The 6,642-nt window shown below is 41.5% G+C and overlaps 1 pseudogene; it reads right to left on the bottom strand.

Moving 5' to 3' along the window:
• Window positions 1–1,003: 1,003 nt before the first annotated feature.
• LOC114262582 (subtilisin-like protease SBT3) lies at window positions 1,004–3,836 on the bottom strand (annotated as a pseudogene).
• Window positions 3,837–6,642: the final 2,806 nt, after the last annotated feature.

Genomic DNA, 6,642 nt, shown 5'->3' with positions numbered 1-6,642 from the left:
CCATGTATGTACAACACAAATATGTGGTTAAAAGTTCAAGAAAATGGCCCAAGGTTGTTCAACATTGGCTCGGAAGTGAGAAAAAACGGGCGTCGGAGGGCGCCGGAGGAATATAACTGGTTTCTGAAACAATTTCTGGCCTCCCACCCTTCTACGGCCTTCCTGGTGATGAAACAGAGGTACCTGCCAAAAATGAACGAAAATCGATGCAAAACGAATGCTCGGGGGCCAAAACGCGCAGTTCGGGGCCCCGAAAACTGCCTGTTAAGCGCTGACAGTGGCATTCCACCATGAAGTGGGTCTCTCAGACCTCAGTGTCCCTCAAAAGGGAGTAAATAAGATGTATGCCAAAAATCAGAGCAAACGGAGATGGTTAGGCGGTTCCGAACCGAGGCACATGGCCAACGGTTTTGAAAAACCGGAAACCGAGCTCCGAAATGGTCAAAATGGCCTACAGCCACAAAATGTAGCCCACGGCCACTGAGAGATGGTCTATGGGACCTCTCCCTCCCCTCAGGAAAAGAAACAAAGAAAACCGAGTCTGGTTCGCAAACCGAGGCAAGGCACAGAAGAGGGTTCGGAAATCTGGAGGCAGGGCTCACGGCCGCGACTCTGAGACTTCTGAACGAGCACGATATGCAACGTCACCGAGCGCTCAATCGGTGATGTATGAGTCTTAAGGTCGGTCAAAAATGGGGTGTCTACACACCATCTTCTGCTCTATCTAGGAAGCTGTATGCATGAGCATGTCACAGTTCTGCCCTCATATTACAATAATCGAACTTTTATATGTTTAGTTTGATTATGTTAATTCAATATTTATTTGTTTAGTTTGACTTTTGTTTTGAGGATATAAATAATAAAATTATTCATACCTATCTGATAATAATAATACTTAAAGACAAATTAAAATTTTAATTAATTTAACAATCAACATTTCTACGTCATATTTTCAATAAATGAAAAATCATAGCATATATTAAGAAATTATCATTTATTTCTCAATTACTTGACAAATATCAAAAATTACCCACATTTAAAAATATGAAAGTGACTTGTCAAGCCGCTTGCCATCAAGATTATCGGATATCACTCTGCATCCATGCATTCATCTGAAATCTTCTTCACCAATTAAAATTACCATGTGACCAAAAAAAAAAAAAAGAGAAACTTTATTTAAGAAAGGAAATGATCAAATGTATTGATGATGCGGGCAAGTTATGAGTTATCTCTGCCCTCAAAGTGGTTCTCAACTTATGCTTGTTGCCACTATGGGACTTCTGACTACATGTTTCCCTTCTCCAACCTCCACCCAACTCAGTGAACCATATACCACCATCTCTTTCATCAATCTTGGACTTTCTATCTCCAACTTATAGCTTTGCTTCTCATACCTCACTGTAAAAACCAATTTCTCAGGCACAACCCTAACTTTCAATCCCTCCATTGGACTCAGTTTTGAAACATAAGTTGTCATTCTCTCTCCTACATTAGTCAAAGTCCTTTGAAACTCTTTTACAGTGTTCAAATCCGAATGCGAGTCATTTGCATTGAAGAATGCTATGAAAGATGGGTAGTTCAGGTCTAGAGATGGGTTTGAACAAACATAAGAAGATGACCTTGTGATTGCATGTATTTGCTTCATGGTGTAATTTAATGCACAAAGAAGATTCACGTAATCTTCTTTTTTTAAATCGTATACGAGTCTAGGGTCTAAGGCCTTGGTTGGATCGACATGGCCAGCTTCGATGCCAAGCAGAGTGGCGGGTTTACCATTCCCAATATCTTGGATAGAGCTGAAAATTTGTCTGTCGAATATGATGTTGTCATCATGGAAGATCTGATAGCAACGGGGCTCCACTCGGGTTTCGCCGCCTTCAGAAGTGTCGTGATTCCAGCAGCATGCGGGCACGACATGGACGTTCCCGACCAAATATTGAAGTTATTAAAAAGCGGCCCGACAGAATTCAAATCAGTCACTACCAGAATTTTTTGAGGCCACGAGGCCAAGAATAGTGATCAGGGAGCCATAAGGTCCGGCTTGAGCACAAAAGGGCACGTTTGGGATGGCCCTCTCGAGCTATAACAAGCCACTTTCGGCGCTGGCTTAGTGCCGAGGCTGGTTCCTTGAAATTCCATCATTTCGTTCGGGTCACCGCTTATTTTAACGTGGTCTAGAACAATTTTCCCATTCTGAAGATTTAAAAACATAGCTAGAAATGTGCTCTGGATCATGGTTCTAAATATCGGCCGATACGTATCGAAAAAATGGGGTGCCGCGACGGATACAGGCCGGTATACCGCTAAGATTGAAAATCGCAGGAGTATCGGCCGAGTCCCAGTACGTATCAGCCTGTAACCGTTACACAAGCCGCGACGGGCCGATACTCACCGGTACGAGAAAGAAAAAGTTAAAAAACCAGTAAAATGATTTTTAAAATTTCACCGTCGCGACATCCGATTCCCGATACGTACCGATTGATATTACCAATACCGATACTCCGCGATCGATATCGTTACGTTACCGGATATCACGATTTAGAACCTTGCTCTGGATGAAGAATTCTAAGTTAGTGTTCTTCGTTATGAAAATCCCACCAGTAACATTTACATTGTTAACTTGTTCGAATAGCGAATTGTTCTTGTCCTCGCACACCACAATCTTGTTCCCAATCTTTTTCAGTTCTTCGAAATTGTCACACATATTCATAAAAATAAGAGTCAAAGAAGTCAAATTTCCGAGATAAAAAGATGATCCTGTGACGGTGATGCCATTGTCAAGAGCAAGATTAGCATTGAATTTGCGGTCTATGGTACCCGCAGCGACAGTGAGAACCCAAGGTGTCCCATTGCAAAGAGACTTAAGCAATGGTCCCTCATTTCCGGCAGATGTAGAGACAAAAATACCCTTCTCTAAGGCTGCAAATGTGGTTATGGCGATGGGGTCTTCGTACAACGGGATTCCATCAATGCCCAAAGACAAGGACATGACATCGATACCATCCGCGATTGCCTGATCAATCGCCGCCAGAATGTCTGACGTGTACACGCCTTTATCCCACAAGGCCTTGTACATGGCCACTCTGGCCTGTGGAGCTATGCCTCGAGTAGTGCTTGAGGCATAGCCGAAATAGGACACACCCTCGACAATGCTGCCGTGGAGGAGGTGTGGGTGTCGTGGCCAGCCATGTCACGGGTGGAGTTCACTGAAATTGTCAAGTTCGGGAATTTTGCAAGTTGGCCTTTGTTAAAGAATCGAGCTCCAATGAGTTTCTTGTTGCACTTTGAGGAGTTAAATTGGGTGCCAATTTCACACTCTCCTTTCCATCTTGATGGAATTTTGGTCATTCCATCGTCGTCGAAGCTCTTGCTCTCAGGTCAAATCTCCATGTCGACAAGCGCAATTATGATGTCTCTGCCATAGTCTGCCACGGGCCACACACCCGAGACCGAATTAAGGCCAAGAAATTGGGAGGAATGAGTGGTGTCGACTCTGAGCGGCATGTCTCTATACGAAGAAACGTAGCCGGGGGATGTTTTAATGGCTTCAATTTCGGAGGGGGAAAGACTTGCACTAAAACCATGGATAACATTACCATAACCATAGAAGAGCTTAGAGGTGGTTGAAGTGGCGGTGGTGGTGGTGGGAGCTTTAGTGTTGTCTAAAATGGAGGCAATGGTGGCTAAGTACCACAACTATAGGGGCGAGAGAATGCTTTGGGCATAGAAGACAAGTCCATGTGGATTATGTAATTGTCGGGCTGTGCCAAAGTGGAAATGAATGGAGGGATTATTAGAGAAATGAGACAAACATACAAGGTAAGGTGAGTAGCCATGGATAAAGAATTAATGGTGTTTTTTTGTACTTGGAATTGGTGTGGCCCCTTATATAGAGGAATAACAGGTATGGGAAGCCAAGATCTTCCTTCATTTTAAAATTTCCAACTTTTTCCATATGGTATATATCTAAGCTAGTAGGGGACACCCTCTATGATTTGTGAGGCTTTTACATAACCCAAACTTTAACAGCTTTTCTCCCTATAAAATTGATCACAAACTTAAATATAATCCCTTCACATAAAATGAGTTTCTCGAATAAAAATATAATGTAATTGAGAGGGTACTTTGTGTAGCCAAATTGGGTCGAGCTAGGTTGGAGTAGCGGTCAAAGATGTTTTTGGACCAAGCTATGGGACCTATCTACGAGACCGAGCTACGGGTTCTAGCTATGGGACCGAGCTATGGGACCTAGCTATAGGACCTAGTTACAGAACCAAGCTATTGGACCTAGCTACGAGACCTAGTGGCGAGACCGAGCTACGGGTTCTAGCTATGGGATCGAGCTATGAGACCTAGCTATGGGACCTAGCTACGAGACCTAGCTACAGAACCAGTCTGTTGGACCTAGCTACGAGTTCTAGCTACGGGGCCGAGCTATGGGACCTAGCTACAGGACCTAGCTAAGAGACCGAGCTACAAGACCTAGCTATGGAACCAAGCTATTGGGCCTAGCTACGAGGCCTAGCTATGAGACCTAGCCACGGGACCTAGTTACGGGACTTAGCAACTTCCTAGTTGTGGTCAACGCTATGGCACAATCATGTCAAACGGCCTCAGGCCCAATTCATTCGTATTTATATTTATGTGCATTTCATATTTGTGGTCATAATCGTATTCGTATTCAAACGACTTTCGGCCCAATACATTTTTCCTCATAACGCCTTATACAAACATTAATCATAACGAATACTCATTCACAAATCAACAAATCCATGAAACTTATACAAAAGTAACATTTGGAAAGTAGCATACTTGAATGTATCTTTACTAAGATATTACTCACAGTGTTCCATCGATGGATTTGTCCTCATGCTTGACCCTGCACATTTCATAATACATTGGGTCACAAAACAATTCAATCCGTTCTTAAATTATTATTTCTCTTAGGTCTCTTTCTTATCCCTTTAGTTCATTTACAATGTTCAATGCATGCCTAAGAGTGCTTAGAAATGAATTAGAACGGAAAATGTAACATAAAATAAAAATTTCTGAAACAGGGCTCTCCACTCAAGTTTAGCTTTGGTTACTCGAGCGGCCTGTAAAAATCTATAAAAGTACTGGTTGCATGTATTTCATGCTCAAGCGAGACTTCTGACGCTTGAGCCAGCCTCGCTCGAGCGCAATGTTTGACGCACGAGCCATCGTGTAAATCTCTGTAAAACTTTTGGTTGCCTTCATTTTTCGCTCGAACGAAGAGGTCGATTTCTGGGTTTTCTAGAATTCTATTTGAAGTTCAAATCACAATTCCATAGGTCTAATTCATGTATAATACACTCAAATATGCTAGTACACTCCCAAAAACATATGTTTGAAGATAACTTACAACCATAGTTCAAAATTCCATGGATTTAACAAATTTCAAACCATAAACTTTATATATGCACAATTCATGTTTGTATCTAGTATGAACAAGCTTCAAGGCTTGAAATTAGGCTTCAATGCATGGAAATTCTTACATGCATGTGTCAAACAACCCTCAATACAACATGATCAACATGCTTTACATTCAAACATGCAAAATTATGGTCAATTCTTGCATGCATGCATCCAATGATCTCAAATTTACCATGCTTAGCTTAATTCATTTATTTAAATTCATGTGCACTTTGAATTCATTTAGTTATAAACTAAAACTCATGAATTTGAGTTTTATTACTCACCTAGAAGCTTCAATTCTTCCAACCAAAGCTAAATCTTGAGCTAATTTACCTAGCTCTTGAATTTCCACGCAAAACTTTCAAGGATGAGCCCTCTCTCTCTCTAAATCCGGCTCCCTCTCTCTCTAAGGTGTGTATTTCAATATTTGAGCTCCCAATAGAATGAGTATAAGTGCAATTAGGCTCATATATATGCTTGCCTACTCAAATTTTATTAAGGCTAAGTAATTAAGCTTAATTCAACCAATTTAATCTAATCAATTTGGTCTGAATCAATTTTTAATCAAATTTCACCATAGGCTCTTGTAGACACCCCATTTTTGACCGCTCTTATAACTTGGGCGTCACAGCTTGTGCACCCAATGATGAATTTGTATATGCTTGTCAAGTACTCGAAGTCCTCAGCAGAATGCCATAGCTTTGAGGCTTCCCACTCTACACACCTTTTGCCTTATTTTGGGCCAAAACCACAGTTTTTCAAGCCTAAAAACCCTGGGACCTGCTGGCCCACTAGTGTGGGCTGCCGGCCACTTGTGTGTTTTTTGTAGATATTTATGCTAACTGTGCCAACTGTTTCCACAGGTGCATGCATCCGCCCACACGTGTATGTATGGATATTTCGGAGGGAGTTTCATGTTTTTCTATAAATAGAAGACCTCCTTTTCCATTTTTAAGGGTTAGAAATTTTGGAGCAAAAATATTTCTATCTCTCTGCAATTCCCTCTCTCTTTTGCAAATTCTTAAGACTTTGCCTATACTCTCTAAACCAAACCTTGTGGTATTTGAGCTGAGGTACTTTTGAGCTTACTTTGAGCTCTTGAGGTTGTGTAAGTGTTGATTTGTCACTTAGAAAGGGTTCTCTTCAAGAGCCATAAGTCTTGTCTTGTTTCTTTGATTTATTTGCTATTTTTCCTACTATTTTTGG

Source organism: Camellia sinensis, chromosome 3, assembly GCF_055761805.1.
Source record: "Camellia sinensis isolate YWXY chromosome 3, ASM5576180v1, whole genome shotgun sequence".
NCBI lineage: Eukaryota > Viridiplantae > Streptophyta > Magnoliopsida > Ericales > Theaceae > Camellia > Camellia sinensis.
This window is presented reverse-complemented; position numbering and strand designations above follow the sequence as displayed.